This window comes from Eptesicus fuscus, chromosome 10, assembly GCF_027574615.1.
Source record: "Eptesicus fuscus isolate TK198812 chromosome 10, DD_ASM_mEF_20220401, whole genome shotgun sequence".
NCBI lineage: Eukaryota > Metazoa > Chordata > Mammalia > Chiroptera > Vespertilionidae > Eptesicus > Eptesicus fuscus.
Window position 1 is genome coordinate 22,128,332 of NC_072482.1, and position 23,106 is coordinate 22,151,437.

At 39.0% G+C, this 23,106-nt stretch overlaps 1 protein-coding gene and 1 long non-coding RNA gene across 2 annotated transcripts in view; one reads left to right on the top strand and one right to left on the bottom strand.

Moving 5' to 3' along the window:
* MLIP (muscular LMNA interacting protein) overlaps positions 1 to 23,106 on the top strand; it is a 241,872-nt gene that overhangs the window by 19,690 nt on the left and 199,076 nt on the right. The gene's annotated exons all lie outside the window — the stretch shown is intronic.
* Positions 1,288 to 21,281, bottom strand: LOC129150610 (uncharacterized). Its single transcript, XR_008557331.1, has 4 exons — positions 21,200 to 21,281; positions 17,815 to 17,897; positions 1,515 to 1,677; positions 1,288 to 1,373 (listed from the first exon to the last, which is right to left on the bottom strand). It is a non-coding gene; the product is annotated as an uncharacterized LOC129150610 (long non-coding RNA).

The window sequence follows — 23,106 nt, forward strand, 5'->3', positions numbered from 1 at the left end:
ATATATGAGAGAGAGAGAGAGAGAGGAGAGAGAGAGAGAGAGAGAGAGAGAGAGAGAGAGAAAGAAGAAGAAGAAGAGGAAGAAGAAGAAGAAGAGGGAGGAGGAGGAGGAGGAGGAGGAGGAGGAGGAGGAGGAGGAGGAGGAGGAGGAGGAGGAGAAGGAGGAGGAGGAGGAGGAGGAGGAGGAGGAGAAGAAGAAGAAGAAGAAGAAGAAGAAGAAGAAGAAGAAGAAGAAGAAGAAGGGAGGAAAAGAGAGAAAGAGATTTAAAATATAATAAAAGAGGTCTTAATAGGTGCCTCCAAATAATTATAATGTTCTCCATCATGATTTTGGATAAAAGCAATATCCTGTGGAGTGGAAGTGTCTATTAATAGATACGGGCAGGACTGTGGGCAAGGTTGGGATAGTGATGAGTAGGGGGCAGGAGGCACAGGCACGGATGTGGGCAATTCTCTCCTCACTTATAAACTTACAGTTTCACACAAAAAAAGCAGTTTTAATAAAGAAATGTTTCCTTTGGGGAAAAAAGGGTGGGTATCTTATGTTAGTTCTTGGGAGGCTTTGAAGAAATTTATTAGACTTTTTGAGAAAGCAAAAGTCAGCAGCCTGGGGGTACATTTTCATAGGGGAAAGACCATTCTGAAAAAGAGATTGATGGATTTTACAGGGGAGGGTTGTGGGTAATGGTCCAAACACAGTTGACAGTGCTGAGTGCTTAAAATGTCATGTTGGATTCAGAGATAGAATCACAGCTCTGATGCCTTCCAGCTGTGGCGATGTCTTTGGCAACATTTAGTGACCTAAATTTTCCTTTTAAAAGTATTATTACTAATATCTTTTGATTATACAGGGTTGGGAAAAAGTAGGTTTATAGTTGTGAGTACATGAGGTACCCCATCAAGCCCTGCCAGGGCGGGGGGCGCAGCCTCAGGTCCCTGCTGATTGCTCATTACGGGAACCCCACCTCCACTGTGGGCGCAGTCATCTTGTGATGGCATGAGAGTTAATTTGCATATTACCTCTTTATTATATAGGATTATTGTTTTTCCATATGAACAACTATAAACCTACCTTTGCTTACCCCTGCAAATTTTTTGAGTTCTCTCTTTAAAAAAAATTTTTTTTTGCTCAATTCCTTTATTCCCCAACCTTGGCCCCCCCAACCCCAGAGCTGTCTACCTGCTCTCTATGAGTCTGTCTCTATTTTGTGCCAACCCTGTATTTTTATGATTTAACATGAGATTAAAAAATGACGACACCTAGATCAATGCAAGAAGGTGTTCAGAACGTGCTTGTTCCTGCCTCGCCTTATTTCCTTATTCTTCAGCATTCTGCCAAAGGTCAGCTCTGGTACAAACAAGTGGCAGGAGTGCCTGTAAAATGAGCCAGAGTAAATGCACATAGTAGACTATCAAATATGCCTTCTGATAACTCATCAGCAGACATTAGTTCTCTGATATGACTTCAGTCTACGTATGTATGATTATTACTTTCAGAGTGAGGTTTTCTCTTACATTTGGTCAGAAGAATTGAAGTTCCTTGAAAAGAGGAGGTCTTTAAAGGGGAGAGTACGGATCTCAGAAGTGCCTCATTCATACATGGTGTTCTCTTTGAAACTGAATGAATGCCAAGAATGGTTTGTGGATCACTCCTGGTCTGTGGCAGGTTTTACTTACTCTAGAGTAAATAAGAAAAATAAGAATGATGTAATCCCCATAAAATAGCTTATGTTTATTTCAATATTTGAATCCCTTTCTTAATTTTTTGATTTAATTTTTTATTATTTATGAAATGATGATGAATTCTTAAAAAAACAATTATGATCTATGAAGTCCAAAAGTATGGAAAAACCACTCTTTCTGACATTTCAGTCTTTGTTTTCAGATGCCCATAGAAAGGTATTCTGTATTTTTTGTCATTATAAACTGTAACAGTTATATAAAAAGAAGCCCATTTTTCTTTTGCTTCTTTCAGAATCCTAATTTTCACACCTAGTAAACAAATCGGTCTTTCTTATATACAAACACTAAATTAATTTTTTCTATCTTATCATTCTTTCACACATGTAAGTAAGCACATTTACTTTTCTTACTAGGAAATTTGATTCAAAACTAAGAAGGTTTTTGAGCACATCATGACATAGCATATCCTTGGGGTTTTTATATGCACTATATCATTTTTACCTATTCACAGCCTTGCTTTATATTTCTTGAGGATCTGATATTTATTTTTCTCTTATGAAATTGGATATGGTATGGGTGATAACTGAGAAATTGTAAAACATTAGGTGTTCAGAATGTTATTTTAGAAGGATTTTTATTATTGAAACTCCTGGTTAAATTAAGATGGGTGTTTTATTAATACTCAGCTCAGAGAGAAACTCAAAAAAACCACATCCCCAATCATATAACTTAATAGAACTAGAGTTATTATTGTAAAATTTATCTCTGATATGTGTGGAAGATACATAAAAATAAAAATAATCTATAAAGTAGATTTAAATAATTTCCTAGGATTTTCATTCTTGGATCTTTGAGCAATAAAAGTCTCACTAATAAAGGATATGAACAAATTTGTATAAGATCTTTGGCAACTGTGTTTCTAGTAATTTTCAATCATGTCATGTACAAAGTTTAAATGTACATAACATGTTATGTATAAATTATCCAAGAAACTAAGATGAAAGTCAAACTTAAATGTTTGACTTTCATCTTAGTTTCCTGGGTAATTTGTAAGAGAAAGTGGTACTGTGTGATGACATTTTATGAACTTTGAATTATACTCCTCTGAAAACCATGCTGGGAGCTGCCATTTAAAAACAAACAAACACAAACTAACTCACGAGAAATAAATATATTGGATTTAAAATGGGTGAATGTCATTGAAGTGTATTAATTAGGCCAAGACTGATCTTAAAGCCAGAGTTCACCTGTCTTTCAAAAAATGAAATATTCTTTGGCATGATGCAAGTATAGGCAATGTGACTCTCAGGTTTAAAGATGGAAAGAAATGAGTATTGGCGTTGAAACAAAATTAGAAATTTGTTTTTGGCATGGTGCTGAACTGTGAATTTGGTTTCAAATGAGTGAAAGAGTGCTAGCCCCATATGTAAACTTTCATGCTGTTGGTTTACTCATTAACCAAAACAAGCAAAACATAATAATTAAAAACACTTTATGTTAGCCCTAACTGGTTTTGCTCAGTGGATAGAGCATTGGCCTGTGGACTGAAAGGTCCCAGGTTTGATTCTGGTCAAGGGCATGTACCTTGGTTGCAGGCACATCCCCAGTAGGAGATGTGCAGGAGGCAGCTGATCGACGTTTCTCTCTCATCGATGTTTCTAACTCTCTATCCCTCTCCCTTCCTCTCTGTAAAAAATCAATAAAATATATTTTGGGAAAAAACCCTGCTTTATTTTAATTTTGTGCTTAAGTCACCTAATTCCTTTGGCTTTGTAGTCCATGAAATGAAGTTGAACAGAATAGAGGCCATGTAATATATACAGCTAATCTCAGCTATGTTTGTCTCTTTGCATGTGAGTTGTATGTTGAGCTGTGTAGCCATGCTAAGATGCTGATCATCTTTAGACCAAACTCAAATAATAACTATAGAATTCTTCGCTTTCAGATATCTAGAGCATTTAAAAATAAGAAAGTGCCTGCTCAGCAGACAGTAACGATGACAATGCAAATACATTACATTTGATCTGAAAGAGAATTTGATAGCATAGACACTTGTTAGCAAGTAATGGTTTTGAGTTGAATATAGTATGTTAAAAATAAACTGAGGCATATTAAAAATGTTAACAGTTTATTTGAGAAAAGAATCTATTCAAATTAGGCAGTGCCAAACTGGAAGTGGTTAGGAGCTCTCCCCCAAGAGGAGCTGGGGGAGAGACTTTTATAGTGAAGAGACAGAAGCAAAACAAGGAAATTATTTCATTTGTTACAACTTAAGCGGTTGCCTTATTTGGGAAGCCTGGATGGTTGTGCTTGGTTGCCCTTAGGTTTTGATTTCTTAACTTTGAGGCATTACAGGCTTCGGTTTTGGTTTGACTACATGGTCTACTAAGGCATTGAAGCCACCCTAGTCTAATTGTTCAACTAATTTAACAAGTAGAATCATAGAGGTTTCTATATTGATTTTCATCATTTTTGAGCACTTATTATGCATAAGGCTACTTACTTTCATTCATTGGTAATTCATTTATTTATTAAAATATTTTTTGAGAATTTACTGTATATCAGGCATTGTAGTCCATGAAATGAAGTTGAACAGAATAGAGGCCATGTAATATATACAGCTAATCTCAGCTATGTTTGTCTCTTTGGTACCAAGGATAAGGAGTGGATATGACCAAGCAGATCACAGCCTTCATGTGACCAGCATTAATGTGGAGGGTGTTGAGAGAGCTGACAATAATCTGTTAAACAAACAAATAAGGCAATTTCAAGTAACAAATGGACAATGAAAATAAAACAGGATGAAGGAATACATATTGATAAAGGTGAGGAAGTAAATGGTGGCTATTCAAGAGACTTTGGGAAAGCCTCTTTTGAGAGTTGACACTTGATGAAGAGGAGAAAAGGGAGCACATACTCCACAGAAAAACAGGCACAAAGGGTTTGTATACATTTATTTTATGTATTTCTCATTTTGAAAATGAGGAAACAAATTGTGCAAGATTGACTTGTCCATAGTAGCATAGTGAGGAACTGGCACATTCTTTTCCTGAAAGTGTGTTTAATGCAGACCCTATGTTTTTAGCTATTATACTGCTTAGTGGAGATGGCCACTGAGTAGAGCCTTATTTGATTTGTATAATGAAACCAACCAAACAACCAACTAACCTTAGTGTAGTGAACAAAGGCCTGACTGGGTTCCACAATAGAGAGCTGTAACTCTAGACCAGTGATTCCCAAACTTTTTTTGGCCATGCCCCACCTAAGCATTTCTAAAATCCTGATTGCCTCCCCTCTGCCCATGAGATATAATTCTTATTATTCAAAAAGTGAACTCCTATTCACATGGAGGAAGCCTAAAAGGCCATTAACCCTTTGCACTCGCTTGCTTTTTTCTCGATTCCTTTATTCTACTCGGGATTTAATTTTTTAAATACCCCAGATTTTACAAAGCACGGCAGTAGAATAAAAAACTGGAGTTTCTTTTCATACAAACTTATTTATTTGGATTTTTTTATATTTCAAATTATTGATACATTCAAAGAGTAATTTTAATCTCGATGCTAACCATGTTGAGTCACACTCAACATCCGAGTGCAAAAGGTTAACTTGGTCTAAATAAGCTTCCAAAGAATATGGCATCCATGAGAGAGAAAAATAAAAGAAAGAAAGGACAGTTGAAGTGCTGAGGAAGAAATCACTAAGAAATTGTTAAAATAATAATATGAAGTGATATGAAAAAATAGCAAATAAAGTTACAAAACATAATAGAGAACTGAAATGCATAAATATGTCACAATATATATTTACTAGAGGCCCAGTGCGCGAAATTCGTGCACGGAGGGGGGTTGTCCCTCAGCCCAGCCTGTACCCTTTCCAATATGGGACCCCTCAAGGGATATCTGACTGCCCATTTAGGCCCGATCCCGGATAGGGCCTAAACGGGCAGTCGGATATCCCTCTCACAATCCAGGACTGCTGGCTCCCAACTGCTTGCCTGCCTGCCTTCCTGATTGCCCCTAACCGCTTCTGCCTGCCAGCCTGGTCACCCCCTAACCACTCTGCTGCCAGCCTGTTTGCCTCCAACTTCCCTCCTCTGCCAGCCTGGTCACCCCTGACTGCCCTCTCCTGCAGAGTTGATCACCTCCAACTGCCCTCCCTTGCAGGCCTGGTCCTTCTCAACTGCCCTCTTCTGCTGGCCATCTTGTGGTGGTCATCTTGTGTCCACATGGGGGCAGGATCTTTGACCACATGGGGGCAGCTATATTGTGTGTTGCAGTGATGAGCAATCTGCATATTACTCTTTTATTAGATAGGATAGAGGCCTGGTACAGGGGTGGGGGCCAGCTGGTTTGCCCTGAAGGGTGTCCCGGATCAGGTGGGGGTTCCCTTGGGGCATGGAGCGGCCTGAGCGAGGGGCCTGTGGTGGTTTGCAAGCGGGCCACGCCCCCTGGCAACCCAAGTGGAGGCCCTGGTATCTGGAATTTATTTTCCTTCTACAATTGAAACTTTGTAGCCTGGAGTGGAGCCAAGCCTGGGGCTCCCTCCGCGGCCGACAGCCATTTCTGTTGGGGTTATAATTGAAACTTTGTTGCCTTAAGCAGGTGGGCCCAGACAGGGTGTTTGAAAAGCTTTGCTTCCCCTGTTGCCGGCAGCAACCCTGGCCTGCTCTCTCAAGCTCCATTCTGCTGCCATTTGTTTGAATTTGTTTACCTTCTATAATTGAAACTTTGTAGCTTGAGTGGAGGCTTAGGCCTGGCAAGGGCAGGCGGAAAGCTTGGCTTCCTCTGTTACCTATGAAACCTTGCTCTCTGTGGCTGTAGCCATCTTGGTTTGGGTTAATTTGCATGCTCGCTCTGATTGGATGGTGGGCGTGGCTTGTGGGTGTGTCGGAGATATGGTCAGTTTGCATATTTGTCTATTATTAGGTAGGATATAATGTATATGAGGACCCTAGAACCGTAAGAAATGCAATAAATTCACTGTTAATATCTCATTCTTGAATTGCCCCCCTTAAAAATCAAATTTCCCCTCTGTGGGGCATGTGCCCCACATTGGGAACCACTGCTCTAGACCTATTTGTTCACACCTAGAGTTGCCAGAGGAAGGTTTAAAATACTAACTTCCTATTTTATATAGCCAAGTTCTATTAACCAAGAGCAATTGCAAATCAATGAGTAAAATTAGAAAAAGAAAACGCGACATACAAGAGAAAAAATGACATGAAGCAGAACAAGAAAGAGAAAATGGCAACGAGGATGCCAAAAGATGTTTATTCTCATTAATTATTAAAATTTAAATTAAAGCAGTCACTGTTTTGACCATTTTTTTTACTAGCAAACATGAAAGAGACCAATAATATCTAGAATTTGTCTCTTTTATCTATCACAATTTGAATGTACATTCCTTATAGACTAGTTGGGCCACTTAAAAATATTTTTATTTATTTCAGAGAGTAAGGGAGAGGGAGAGAGGGGTAGAAATTTCAATGATTAGAGAGAATCATTGATCAGCTGCCTCCCACATGCCCCCTACTGGGGATAGAGCCCACATCCTGGGCATGTTCCCTGACTGGAAATCAAACCGTGACCTCTTGGTTCATAAGTTGACACTCAACCATTCATTCAACCACACCAGCTGGGCTGGTTGGGCCACTTTTAACAAAATCTTACAGATTTCTTGTTCATAAGTTATAAGGTATAGTAAGTTGCATGGTGCCTCATGCTCCCAAAAGATACATCTAGTCAGACTTCTATTATAACTTTATTTGAAAAAAAGGTGTTTGTGGCTAGAATTAAGTTAAAAATCTCAAGATGAGATCATTCCAGACTAGGGTAAAGTATTAATTCGAAAACTAGTGTCCTAAGATAAGAATAGGAAGACAGACACAAACAAAGCCATTTGAAGATGATAGCAGAATTAGGGTTATGTTGCTACAAACTAAGAAATACTGGAGTCATCGGAAGCTGGAAGAAACAAGGTTTTCCATCTGTTGCCCTGTCAACAAAGCTTGATTAAAAAAAAAAATCTTTATTATTATAAGTATTGCATATGTCCCCTTTCCCCCCCATTGTCCTCTCCCAGCCTGCCTCCACTCCCCAGCCCTGGCCTTCACCCCCTCCTCCATTGTCTGTGTCCATTGGTTATGCTTATCTTAATACTTAAAGCCCAGGATTGTAACAACTGCTCAGGACCAAATGCTGACTATTCGGAAGTCAGCGCTGGGTTGCCCAGCTGCAGCCTGGCGACCCAACACTGATTGCCCAGGGGCTGAGAACCAGAAAGTGAGTCAGGGTCTGATCTGCAGCCTCAGTGGAAGCTGTTGATCAGTGTACTTACCTCTCTCTTTCTCTCCCTTTTTCTTTCTGATCTTTGCCAGCAGCCAGGCTTTCTTTCTCTCCCGGCCTTCGCAGGAGGCTGCTGTTAAGCCCCACCTCTTTGATCAGGCCCAGAGATAGGCCTGGAGATGCTGACTGGTATAGGAACCAGCCAGTCAGAACCAAAGGTGGGTGCTGTAGGGAGCCAATGGCTGCCTAGGAGGCAGAGTTTTGATGCTGACTGGCATTAAAACCAACCAGTCAGAACCAAATCTGGGTGCTGTGGGGAGCCAATGGCTGCCTAGGAGGCGGAGCTTTTGACGCTGGCATAGGAACCGACCAATCAGAACCAAATTGGCCAGCAGAGGAGGACAGTTGGGGGCAACATCAGGCCTGCAGGGGAGGGCTGTTGGGGGTGATCAGGCTGGCAGGCAGAGGGAGTTAGGGGCAATCAGGCAGGCAGGCAGGTGAGAAGTTAGGAGCCAGTGGTCCCAGATTGTGAGAGGGATGTCTGACTGTCGGTTCAGGCCCAATCCCTGGGATCAGGCCTAAAATGGCAGTTGGACATCCTGCAAGGGGTCCCCAATTGGAGAGGGTGCAGGCTGAGTTGAGGGAACCCCCCCTCTATGCACGAATTTCATGTACCAGGCCTCAAGTATGCATATAAGTTCTTTGGTTGATCTTTTCCACACAAGTCTCCCCCACCCACCACCCACCCTCCCCTAGAAGAGGTCAGTGGAGAAATAAAGGGAACATATGTAATACTTTCAACAATAATGATTAAAAAAGATTTAATTACACTGACAAGTCATCAATAATATGAAAAGTAAGAAAAATATGTAAAAGTAACAAATCTTGTGTAGATCCTATACTGATTAAAAAATAAAACACAAAATATACATTTGTATATATATATTTGACATAAAATGATTCTGAATGTGAGGTAATTCCTCATTTTTCTGATAGGGACAACATAAAGGTATTTTTTTTTTTGGCTAACTTGAATATGCAAATCTATAGGGATATAGATGAAATAATCAAGTCTACTCATAAATTTATTAATTTAGCTGAACATGCATATTTGATATAACATATGTAAGATAATATTAACCTAGACAGATTTGTTCTTTTAAATTCTTGATTTTTTTGCAAATTTATTCAAATTCTTGACAAGTTAGGTATTACTTGTGATCATTTCAGGCTAATACCTTTTCCTCAAAAACAACAACTGCTTAGTGAGTTAGTTTTAGTGGCTGAAAGGCACCACAAAACTATGGCATGTTCCCCAGCTGTTTTTAGGGGTAATATAGCAAAATCTGAGAGAGCATGATTACAGATATTAAAGAAAAATATAATCATTTCATGTCTGTATTCTGAGATCAGTATGTACAATATACTATATATTCAGCATTTGTTTATGTATAAAAGAGTTTGGGAGGGTATAAACTAAGTTATGTTCAAGTTAAGGGTGGTTATCCTGGGGAGTGTAATTAGTAGTAATCAGTTGTGTGTGTGTGTGTGTGTGTGTGTGTGTGTTTCACCATTTAGTTCTATAGTTGTATATTGTTGGACTGTATTATATGGGTAAATATTCCTTCTGTTGTACTAATATTATACATTTTAAAAAAATATTAAAACTTCTACCAATCCTTCAAGATCCAGGTTACCTTTTATCTGTGTCTACATTCTTATCCAGAAATATTTCTCCCCACTCAACTCTCTCAGTGTTTTTTTTCCTCTCTCTCTCTCATTTATACACTATAACTTTCTAATGTGTGTATCTCTTCTTTGCTAAATAACTTTAATTTGTTTGAGAAGCTGCTGCAAAGTGAAAAGCTATAGCATATATATTTGGTAATTATTTTTATTTTGTTTTTTAACTAACATACAGTATAATTGACTTTTATGTATAATCCTATACATTTTAACACATGTAAGATATGAATACACTACCATCAGGATACAATACAGTTTAGTCACGCTAAAAAATTTTTTTCTGTGGGGACACAATATGAAATTTCAAATCTTCCTTTTTGTAGTTATATCTTAACCCTCCTCCTAACCCCAGGCAACCACCGATCTACTCCCCAAAACTATAGTTATATCTCTTTGAGGGTGTCCTATGAGTAGGATCATACAGAATATAACCTTTCACTCAGCTTAATGTCTTGAGATCCATCCAAGTTGTTGCATGCTTCAATACATCAATACTTTGCTCCTTTATTGCTGAGGAAGATTCACAGTTTGTTTAACCATTCACCCACTGAAGGACATTTAGATTGTTTCCAGTTTGGGTCTATTATGCGTATAGTTATTATAAACACTTGGTATGCAGGTTATTTTTTTTGGGTGAATGTAAACTTTCATTTCTCTAGGGAAGGTAACTAGGAGAGGACTTTGGGGCCATATAAGTGTATGTATACCTTTATAAGAAACTGTCAAACTGTCTTCTCAGAGTGGCAATACCATTTTGCATTCCTGCCAGCAATGTGAGAGAGTTCTAGGTGCTCGGTGTCTTTACTGACACTTGGGTATTTTCAGCATTTTTCATTATAGCCATTCTTTTTTTTTTTTAAAGTAAGTATAGTTGATATGTAATATTAATTATATTAGTTTTAGGTGTACATTATGGTGATTTGACATTTTTATACCTTACAGTGTGATTACCCCACTAATTCTAGTAATCAGCTGTCACCATGCAGACTTGTCACCAATATTATTGAAAACCACTGGCTTAGAAATTAGGATTTTTCCCTGTTGCTGGAATAAGGTCAGTTTCCCATAGTTCACATGGGATTTGTGTGGGAAAGGTGCCTAACTTAACAATATCAGGGTTCTTGTAGGGAAAGAAAGGGAATGAATGCTATTCAGAGGACCAGCAGTTTCCACTGGGATTTAACTCCCTTTTAACAATCTATGGCTTTTACTCATAGTCTTTTCGTGAGTAATAATAACCTCCTTAGATGTAATAAGCATTGTCGGGATCAGTCATCGTCATCGTCATCATCATTATCATGATCATTGTATTAGCGAGTCTGCAAAGAATCAGAACTGATAGGGTATCTCTTTATATAGATATAAAATATAAGAGGAGGTTTATTATGGGAATTGACTCACATAATTATGGAGAATGAGATATGCCATAACAGGCTGTCTGCAAGCTGGAGAAACAGGAAAGCACTGGTATAATTCAGTTCAAGTATGAAAATCCAAGACTAGGAGCTCCAATGTCCAAGGGCAGGAGAAGATGAACATCTTAGTTCAAGAAGAGAGTGGACAGTATGGAGTTTCCTCAAAAAACTAAAAATGGAACTACCATTTGACCCAGTGATCCCACTTCTAGGAATATATCCCAAGAAACTGGAAACACCAATCATAATATATGCACCCCTATGTTCATAGCAGCACAATTTACCATAGCTAAGATTTGGAAACAGCCTAAGTGCCCATCAGCAGATGAGTGGATCAGAAAACTGTGGTACATCTACACAATGGAATACTATGCTGCTGTAAAAAGAAAGGGACTCCTACCATTTGCAAAAGCATGGATGGAGCTGGAGAGCATTATGCTAAGCGAAATAAGTCAGTCAGTGAAAGATAAATATCACATGATCTCACTCATTTGTGGAATATAATGAACAACATAAACAGATGAATAAAAACAGATTTAGAGACAGAGAAGCATCCATCAGACTGTCAAACCTCAGTGGGAAGGTAGGGGAGGATGGGGGTAAGGAGGAGAGATCAACCAAAGGACTTGTATGCATGCATATAAGCATAACCAATGGACACAAACACCAGGGGGGTGAGGGCATGAACAGGAGTGGGGTTGGGGGGCAATAGGGGGTAATGACACATATGTAATACCTTAATCAATAAAGGAAAAAAAAAGAAGAGAGTGGAGAATGCACCCTTTCTTTGTGTTTTTGTCATATTGAGGTAGTCAAAGGAATGGAAGATGCCTGCCCACATTGGTCAAGGTCAGATCTTCTTTCCTTAGTCATCAGATGCCAATCTCTTCCAGAAACACCCTCACAAGACACACCCAGAAATAATGTTTACCAGGAATCTGGGCATCCCTTAACCCAGTTAAGCTGACACATAACATTAACCGTTATAGCTTCATACTCATCCTCATCATCCCGTAGTAATGAATATTTAACTGGCTTGAGAGGTAGGGAGGGGGCCATGAATAGGAAAGGAGGCATGAAGGAGACACAAGGTGTTATCTGGAAAGATGGAGAGGCATTATATGATGTCAGTATAAATTATAAGCAAAAGTCTCAAAGCATTTGGAGATTTTTTTCACAGTGTGGCTGCATAGCACCCCACCACACCCCACCACACCCCGCCCCTAAACGTTTAGACCCAGTGCTGCTTCCTTTGGGGTAGCCTCAAGTCAGGAGAGTGGAACAAGTACTCCCCAGTGCTTTGTACAGCCTAATGCTGTCTCCTCCAAGCTATACATTTTTTTTAAAGCAAATTTATTAATTTTATCTTAAAAAAGGAATGTGAATTTTGTATTTTTTTCCATGTTGTGATTGTTTTAAAGTAAAAATCATGTTTTCAGTTAATAAGAGTTTTTACCTATCTCCCTTGTGGTTAAACTGTAGTGAATTGAAAAGATCACTGTTGAAAAATTGAGCTGAATTGAAGAAGCTTAGCACAGCATGCCAGGTTCAGCATCTATGTAATTTCTCTTCTTGGTGTTTGGGTTTATTCCAGATGTTTTTATTTTTGCCCGGTCTCAACCTTCTCTAAGGAAAGCTGCTCTACCCACAGCCCAATGACTTTAAGGTTTTGAGCCAAGTATATTCTCCACCCACCTCTATGCAAAGCTAACTGAGCAAGGGATCCAGCCATTTCAGAGCCAGCACAGAGAATGATATCAGGCAGATCATAGATGGGCTGGGCTCTCTCTTAGAATTCAGGACTAGGATGCCAATGAATGGCAAGCTACTGTGTAGAAAGAAGTGGGGGAGTTACACTGGAGAGCAAAATTGAGTAAGTAGCAGAGTCCACAGTTTTACCTAGCAAATATGGCAATAGTGTGTGTAATGGATAAGAATGAAGAGAAACTGGAATTGGGGAGCAAGACAGAGCCTCACTTAACTAAACATTGTGAGATGTAGGTAGGCTGGAATGGAGGCATTGGCTATGGAACCAAGGAGATTCAGACCTATGGGAAGTTACGTGCTTTATCTCAGAGTTACCGAAGAGATGATGACTTAGTGCTTCTTTCTTATCTTGCAAGTGGAGTAAAAACCAAATTCCTTGGAATTTGAAAAAAGAACACTTACATTATCATTTTGTTCCTAGTGCAGATTTAGTGATTCACAGCAAAGAGCAAATAGTCTAGTGATTTAAAATATTTAGTCTTTAAATTTGACAAATGTGCCAATTACCTTGAGCTGTGGTTCCTGATTCAAGAATTAAAAGCCACAATCAATTTAAAAGGCTGCCACAATCCTTTTGGAGTGAATGAAAACAGAATGCCAAGCAGCTGTGCTCTGCTGCTTGTCCTCCAGTCTGTACACAGGATGTATGCTACTGGTATGATAGGGACTGCGTTCTTTTCCCATGTCAGTCCGATTACTCTGGCCCAAACGAAACACTGTGTGCCTCAGAATCTCTCAATCTTGTTGAAAATGTACACCTTGGTTTCTTTTTTTTCCTCCTGAAAAATTGCAGTTTTTGGGATGTATTTCAAACAAATGGGCCCATGTTCATTATTGTTCAAAAATGTAGGCCTAACACATGGCTCCTTTGGCCAAATTTTAGGTGTTGGGAAGCCATCTTTTCTTTTGGGGACAGGCTTTTTTCAGTGTAACTTTACTTCAAAAGAAGAGCTTAAATGTCATTCAGAAATTGTAAATTAATTTGTACTTCCATTATGAAGCCTTTAAGGGGTACTGCTCAGTGAAATTAATGCCACAGGTATGAGAAAGAAATAGCAAGAGCTGACCAGTGGAAAGGACTCAGGGAACCAAGCATTCCTACTTTAAAAGTTCCTTTAAAAGTTTTTCTCTAGTGCTGTTTAGGTGCATCTAGAATAGGCAAGAGTAGAATAAATATTCATATTGAGCTTGTGTAACAGGAAATGGCTCATGGGATTATACATAATATTTGGCACGTAGGAAGTCTAGATTTTTATTTTAAAATGTTATATTTATTTTGAATATAGCTATTTTAAACTTGGCTCCACATTGTTGAATTCTATTTCCCTCATTAGAAATTCATGTGACGCGGTGACACTGTGCATGACCAAATTGTGAGAGCTTTATCCTTCTCAAGGAATATGCTAGTGGCACACATATAAATTTGATTTTCCTGTGAGTCATCAAGACCTATTTTATTATGCTGGTAGATTTGCTATGGATGTTGACAGAACACCAGCATATTTGGCAGAGACCTCTAATTTTGCATTTCTTTAAGGTCAGTTGTATTTAGTGTCAGGTTCTCTCTAGACAAGACTATTAAATGGGGAAGCTGGTATTTTTATCCTCCCTTTTTTTGACCAACTGTCATTGGTGGCTATCTTTTTCTTCCTTCTAGTGAATTCGGAAACTCATGTCTTCTCTTTCTCAAGACTCTATCAATATATGTTTTCCACAAATGTTGAATAACCTAATTATATTGACTCTAGATGTTGACCAATAAAAGACTATCCTTAAGGTATAGGCATTACTTTTTTTGGACTGTTATTTTTAATAACAAGAAAACTTTTTTCTCTTTCTATAATTTATTTTTTATTTTATTTCTTTTTTATTTTAGAATATATAGAAAATATAGCCAAACAAAAAATTTAAAAAAATCTCATCATCTCAGTTCTTCAAGACTACTCCTGCTAATTTTGATATGTATTCTTAACATAACAAAATGGAATCATACTATGTGAAACTTTTAAACTGTGCCTTTTTCTCTTAATTTTTGATGATTTTTTAATATCTTTAAACATGCTAATAAGCCATGTTTAATATTTCCATGGTTTTGTGTTACATGATTGTATCCTAAGTTATTTAAATAATCCACTATTATCTGACATGAAGATTGCATCCATTATTTGCTATTACAAGTTGTCAAAATTAACATTTTTATCTTATTTCTTCAAATATAATCATGACCATAGGGGAAACACCTTGGATATAGTGCCTTGTTGCAAATGAACCAGGGACAGAGAAATTTCTTGCCCCTTGAAGTCCTATCTATGCAGCCATTTTCTCTGCTTGCTGTTCAGGATAGCCTTGTTTGCCAGCCCTTGAAAATGTACTAAAATTGAGCTAATTTGGCACTCACTGAGGGAGAAAAGTAATAGCAAATAGTTGAAAGTGCTTGATGTTAGATTGAAAAAAAAGTTGTCTGGCCTATATTCAACACAAGTAACTATGATGTTTGGAAATACTGCAATGAAACTGAGTTTACAGCATTTGGAATTAGATAATAGAGCTTTTCCAATGAAAGTTACTCATTGCTGAAATGTTCATGATACTAGAGTGGTTTCTCTGAAACTGTAATTCTTGTTCAGTGTCAAAGTTACATGGGAGGTAGATGAAAAACTTTGCTTGAGACAAATGAAGGGGAATGGGCAAAGAGAAGTGGTCAGTGAATGGAAAGAAGATGGATGTTAACAGAGGCAAAATTCATGGGATTTGAAATGTGACTGGTTAGTAGGAGGGAAGGAGATAGAAGGTGGATGATATGAACCTAGAGGCAGGAGGATGGTTCTACCATTTGTATAGAAGGAACAAGTTGTGTGGATATGGGGCAAATTTCCTTGCAGGCATTTGACCCGAGCTTCTACCAATTTAACCATGTGAAAATATCCCAGCAGGGAGTTGGAAAAGCAAAGTTGGAGCTAGAACAATAAATATATACAATTAATAGTTTTAACCAATAGAAGGAATATGTGTGCCTCTAGAGAAGGACTGGTACATTTGAAGGTTGAAGTGAACAATATGATGGCAGAGTTAGCAGGGAGGACTGTAGGAGAGTGCAGGGTCAGGAGGAACCCAAGGAGGATGCAGCTTTGGTGACAGATGAGGATTGAAATCTGCTGACCCATGACCTGGTGTCATTGCTGAACTTCAACTAAGGTGTTCAAATGCATGTGTGTGTCCAAGCTAGAGAATAACAAACAGACAAACAGACAAACAAACAAACAAAAAACAATGCCAACAAGGAGAATAAAATGTAGCACGTGTTAAGAGTCAATTGCATTAGGTCATTTAATCCTCTCAGCAATATCTGTGATGTAGAAGTTGTTTTTTTTTTTATCCCCCTCCCACATGTTATAGAGGGAAACCAAACTCTATAGAGATGAAATATTTTTCTCAAGATTACACAATGCGTCACATGTTGAACACAAACTCATGTCTGTGCTCTTAATTTCTCTGTTTCAGTGAGCTATGCAGCCTTCAAGGGATTATATAGTAAATCTTGGCGAGAAAGTGGGCAGCAGATTGGACTCTTTTTTAAGAAGCTTAGCTCACTATTGAAGAAAACCATGGGAGTCGCGGAGGAAGAAGAGAAGGGGTGAGATGGAAGAGAGGTACTTGTAGAGTTAGGCATTGAGAGAGGAACCCTTCCCAGTGAGAGTCCAAGGCATGGTGATATCTGTCAGTAGGTGGCAGAAGTACAGTGGAAGTAAAAGGCATTTTTGCTGAAAAGGTCAGGTTCTACCTTGAGATCAGAGTCTGGAAAGGTTATCAGTATCCATATTCCCCTTTAGGGGAAACAGAAGAGACCGAGTTGAAGAGGAAGGTGCTAAAATAATAAAGGAAGGTGGATAATTGTCCTGTAGCCAGAAGATGACAGATCTGTATCATCTGTCATGGGCTGAGACTAGGTGGTCCTTGTGGTGAAAGTGGATTTTGAGAGAACAGAGGTTATTAGGAAATGGCAGAGACCAAAGGTTGGAAATCAAGAATTGAGGGGTGCCTTGATGTGCTTCTAGCTTCCAGTAGGTGTGTGCTCATAGAGGGGAGTGATTGGAAAGTGTAAGAACCACTGTCTTCCATCACTCTGTTAGAAAGATGTTTAATTGAAAGGGAACTTGAGGAAAGGGGAAGATTTCAGTTATTGGGGAGGAAGTAAAAGGAAAGATCAAGGCACAAGCTAAATATATTTTTCCCTCGAGAGAAGAGCGTTCCCACAGGGCCCAGGTGAAGGTGCCAGGCTGAGCCTTGGGTGGCATGGGTGTGTTTCAAGTATTTTAGTAGGAGGTTGCGAATAGATTAGAAATACCTGCTAGTGATGGAGACAGGGCAAGATGGGGAGAAGTCCTGAACTGCCTGAGTTTTAGACCACATCTCTCTGAAATTTCTGAGTTGAACTTTTGGTCTTTGCAAACTGCTCTTCAACAGCCAGGATTCAGGACCAAGAGCTGCTCCAAGAGAAAGTCAGGGACAGTAAGGAAAGGAGATGCATGTCACACTTGAAAGGAAATGCTAATGTTGTCCTGGCTTGTCTGGATAGTTGTAGCCTTTCCTTGAAGGTCCATGGAATAAAATGACAAAATTTATTTCAAAAGAATTAGACATTTGATGTCTTAAATGTGCATAGACATAGCCCAACATTGAACCAGGCATCTCAACCTTGGCTGGGTTATAATCCTCTGTGGGCTTCCAGGAAATACCTACAGCCCATCAAAGACCAATGGAGAGCTAATGCTCGTGGCTGAGGCTCTGGTATCGGTGTTTAATAATCTCAGGTGCTTCTGGTGTCCTGTGAAGGCTGAAAGCATCTGCCTTACACTAGTATAAACAGCAGACCACCAGGAGCATAGCTGAATAAACCTGTTGTTGTTTTGAACCCACCTGTGTGCTCACACTTCTGCTGGGTCAGGGATCTGGCGTCATTAATAAGTCTTGGCATCACTTGTTGCTGGCCCGTTATTAAGCTACGGAATGTGGACACACATACAAGATTAGTATTGATAGTATTTGCTTGACAATTAATATTAGTCTATGCTTTATCTCCCACAGAGATAAATGTTAGGCGAAGGGACACAAATTGGGAAACACCCTATTTACTTGTGCTGAGAGTAAAATAACAGGCTTGGCATGTAGAGACACTTTCTTACCCTTTAAGGTATTCTGTAGCGCTCAGCTACACACCACCATCCACCCTCAATCACAACTCCAGGCCTTATCTTTAATGCATTATTCCAAATTATATAAATTTAGATCTTATGTAACTTAACCTATTGCATACAACTAATAACATGTCAATTAGTTGTAGTTTCAATGAAATAATCATTAAGTAATTTTGAAAGGTCCTTGTGAGATAATGTTGAAAGGAAATGAAAGAGCTTAGTCTCTTTATTCTAGTTATTTAAAATATATATTACATGAAATTGTATTATGGCAAAGTTCAACATTGTATGTATTCTGACTGAAATGATGGTAGCCTAAGAATGGTCTCAGAATTAAATAAACAAATCGAAGGTTGACTATTGGCTTTTGAAGGGTTTGACTAAGTTGTGTAGTAGGCAGAGCTCTTATTTCAGAAACAGAGAGCATTCATTCATTTACTTTCTCAGGTTCTTTCTCAGTAAACATCTAAATCTCAGTGTTTACTTTAAATTCACTTTCTCCCAGGTAAAGAATTAAGCCTTGTACATCTATAAGTACATACATATTCATATATAACTATATGTATCTCTCTATATATTTACATTACAAGAGTAATGAATTCTCAGCTTAAGCACAAATAAGCAAAGGGAAGAAAATGAAAGCACTTGCAATATATATGTATGTAATCTTATCATCTAGCTACCGCCTTGGAGTATAATCTCCTTGCTTTACATCCACACATACACACTTACAACGCAAGCACACGATTAATTCTGTATATAGTGTTTGGTAACCTGTTTTCTTCTCACTTAACAACATATATGAACATTATTGTTCTCATTCAATATTCTTCTACAATGTGACTTTGTTGGAATAGTGTTGATAGTATAATTTATTTGACAAGCTACTGCTTGACATGTAGATAGTTTATAATTTTGTTTGCTTTTGATTTTTGGTAATATAAACAGTGATGGGCTGAATATTTTTTATAGTTCAACTCAAAGTTTCTAATGCTGAAACATAAAATGGTGGAAGAAGAGGCGTGTTCTGTCTCATTGGTTACCATAGGTAATTAGGTAATGTAGCGCATTTTTAATAGTCTGACGAGTTGCATGGACCTCATTGTATTAGTCCCCTTAACTCCTTGACATTTTGAGAATTCTGAAAGCCCACTGAAGACAGTAAGCTCCTCTCCTGATATTCTTCACCTACAACTAATTGTTTCTGTATGCTGAACTTGCCCATGAACTCCTACACCTGAGCCTGTTGTGTTTACTAACATACCCTGTCCTCATGCTGATGACTACTGCTGCAAGCTTTTGTTCTACCATGTTTCCAATTCAGGCTTTTGAAATCTGGCTCTTCAGCCAAGCCAGCTCAAAGGCCACTTTTCCAAGAAAGCCTCCCCTGTCTGTCAGAAGGAATTTATCTGCATCTCCTTTGTGCTCCCTGCTCCACACCTCTTTTCCCCACAACCACACCCAGGCTCCAACTTGGACTTGGTGCTGTCTAGTATTAGTGTTGCTATGTAGCATTAACATACCTAGTCCACATTTGAAGTTATTTAATAGTTAATATGTAGTATTAACATCTGAAGAGCTACATCCTACAGTGAGCCTGTTTTAGTCATCTTTTGTTTGTGATACATAATATAGTGTTGGAAAGATGTTTAATTGAAACAGGTGTTTAATTGAAACAGGTGCCTTTCAGGTATTTAAGATCAATGCACGATCTTTGTAATAAATTGCTTTTTAAAAAAATTTTCATTTTCAGTGCAACACAAAAGCAGGGAATGGGTAGTAATAACAGAAACAGAAAATTCTAATTTGCTGAGTATCTTAATCTTGTTTAAAAAAGTACAAAATCCACAACATACAAAACACCCCTAAACTCAACTTGAAAACTGTCTCTTCATTTACTCCCTCATTACTTGTTCCTGAGAACTTCTAATGTCTCTCTGAGGCCTTAATTATTACTGATAGTGTCACCCATATTGTAGATAAATTGAGGGGTATATAACTTGTAACAGAAATGAGATCTTCTGATCTCAGGAGATATGCAAATGAAGAACAATTTGATTGTGAGAAACACTTTAATCTCTCTTTGTCTCTGAGAACAAGAATATATATCTATAGTATAATCCTATATAATAAAAGCCTAATATGCTAAGTGTCCGTTCGTCCGTTCAACCAATCAAAGTGTAATCTACACTAATAAAATAGAAACATGCAAATTGACCATCACTCCACTACACCCACCAGCCAATCAGGAGCAAGTATGCAAATTAACCCAACAAAGATGGTGGTGACCATGGAGCCGGAGCGAGCAGGAGGCTTGGGTTGCCTCCGGTGATGGAGGAAGCCAAGCTTCCTGCCTGCCCTGGCCAGCCCTGGCCTCTGCTCAAGGCTGCAAAGTTTCAATTATAGAAGATCAATAAATCCCAGATACCTGCTTCCAGCCAGCCCTGGCCTCCTCTCAAGGAGGCGCTGAAAAAAAAAAAAAGAAAGGCAGGGCTGGGAGCTTGGGTCACCAGGGGCTGTGGCCAGCCTGCAAACAGCCATCAGCCCCTCACCCAGTCTGGCCACACCCCCATGACCCGATCCCTATAAACGGGCAGTCGAACATCCCTCAAGGGGTCCCAGATTGGAGAGGGTGCAAGGCTGGGCTGAGGGACAACACCCCTGTGCACGAATTTTGTGCACCGGGCCTCTAGTATGCTAATAATATACTAAGGCTGCTCAACCGCTCGCTATGATGTGCACTGACCTCCAGGGGGTGGATGTCCGACTGGTAGGTTAACTTGCTGCTGATTGATCGGGACTGAACGAGACAGGCCAGACACACCCTGGAGCCCTCCTGCAGTCCCTCCTCGGCTGGCCAACCTCCTGCATCCCTCCCCAGTCCCAATCGTGCACCAGTGGGGTATCTTGGCCTGGCCTGTGCCCTCTTGCAATCCAGGACCCCTTAGGGGATGTTGGAGAGTCGGTTTCGGCCCGATCCTGTAGGCCAGGCCGCGGGACCCCACTGATGCACAAATTCGTGCACTGGGCCTGTAGTCTAACTATAAAAGCCTATAATTTTTAAAGCATGGTTGTTGGTATGTATATATGATTTAATAAGCACTTACTATGGACTAGGCATATGCACACATTTTGGTTTTGGTTGCTGGTCACAGAAATTCAACTCAGTTTGCTTCTGATAAAAAGGACATCATTGGCTGGTGTAACTGGAAGACTTTAGGCACAGCTGAATTTAGGAGTTCAAATGCTGTATTCAGTGTTCTGCCTCTCTGCATCTCATTGCTGTTCTGCCTTTCTCTGTCTTCTGGCTTCTCTGTGTTGGACTCACTCTTAGGTGGGATCCTAGGATACCATGGAAAAGATAGATGGTGACAGTCTCAAGCTAGCAAATTAGTAGTGAGGACTCTTAACTTGCCAAATTTAGGTGTAGACATAACCCCTTGCCCAGTCACTAGGTCCTCGAGAAGAATTATATAATCCTTGGCTACGCTGAATGTCAAACTGGTGTTTGCGGGACAACTGTGATAAATAGTCACACTGGGACCAATGAAGTGGAACAGGAGGTAAAGAAACAATGGGGTCAGGAAAGTATATTAAGCTCCTATCAAAATCATGACACTCTTGGGGCAGAAGAAAACTTAAAATTCATCATCTATTGTTCAGTTATCCATTGAGAATATCTATATAGCTTCTGCAATTCTGGCAAAAAATAAAAAAAAAAGATTTAGGTTATGTTTACAAAACACAAGTTTTAGAGAAAGAATTAGCATTTTTACCTTTAAAGGACACAGATACCTGTTTTTCTTTATACAAAATAACAGAAATAGTAAATAGTTATCTATATAAAAATAGATAAATGACAAATCAATTTCCTCTTGCCCTTTCTCTCTAACATCAATAAAAAAGTTTAAAAATGGATAAACATTGTGAGTAATGTTTATAAAATTGTACTAAAAATTCCTTAAGCCCAGCTGGCATGGCTTAGTGGTTGAGCATTGACCTATAAACCAGGAGGTCATGGTTTGATTCCCAGTCAGGACACATGTCCAGGTTGCAGGCTTGATCCCCTGTAGGGGGCATACAGGAGATAGCATATCAATGATTCTCTCTCATCATTGATGTTTCTGTCACTCTCTCTCCCTCTCCCTTTCTCTCTGAAATCAATAAAGCATATATTTTTAAAAAAATTCCTTGAGTTGTAATCACTAGTCTTACCACACAAGAATGCTATTTCTTGCTGTTACTTTACAGACAAAATAGAGTAAAAAAATATGCTTCTTAAAAAGAGGAGAGTGATGATCCAAGATAGAAATATGAGAAAACACTGTGACAAATTTTAAGTATGTATTGCTGGAATGAGAGAATAAATTAGAGTGCAGAGTTGAATCTCGTTTGGGTTCTCAAGTGAATTTGATACTATTTCACAGAAAAAAGCGATGGCGTTGCAAATGAGGGCTCTTATTATGCCCTTCTTCTTGGGATTAAGAGGTAATGTAAGAGGAAGGTATGTGGATTGGTGGCTTATTGGCATGGTTGGAAAAACCTATACAACGGTCACTTCATAGCATCATTGACCGCTGACTGCGGGATGGGGCGCCAGCAGTACACATTATCTTCTTACAAAGGTGGGCACTTTCAAAAGCCCCATTTTACAATGAAAGGACCTATGACTGAGAGCAATAATCATGTGCTAAGGTCACAGACCTGAGAGTCGCAGTACCAGGACTTGAACCTCAGTCTCCTTGATCTGAACCTGAAGTGGTGTTATCTGGTTGGTTGAACCATATAGACTTTCTATATGATTCAGAACAGTCATATATATATGTACATCTCAGCTATTTCATAAGATGAAAGTATGTGCTTGACACTTAGAACTTTGAAATATTAAAGGGATGATGTTTATATTTTTCTGCCTTTAAAACCTCATTCAAGATGTTTCTTCTTTCACAGTTTAGAGAATATATCTTTCTTTTCTCCTAATTCTCATTCCAGGCAAATGCAATGTGAAATTTGA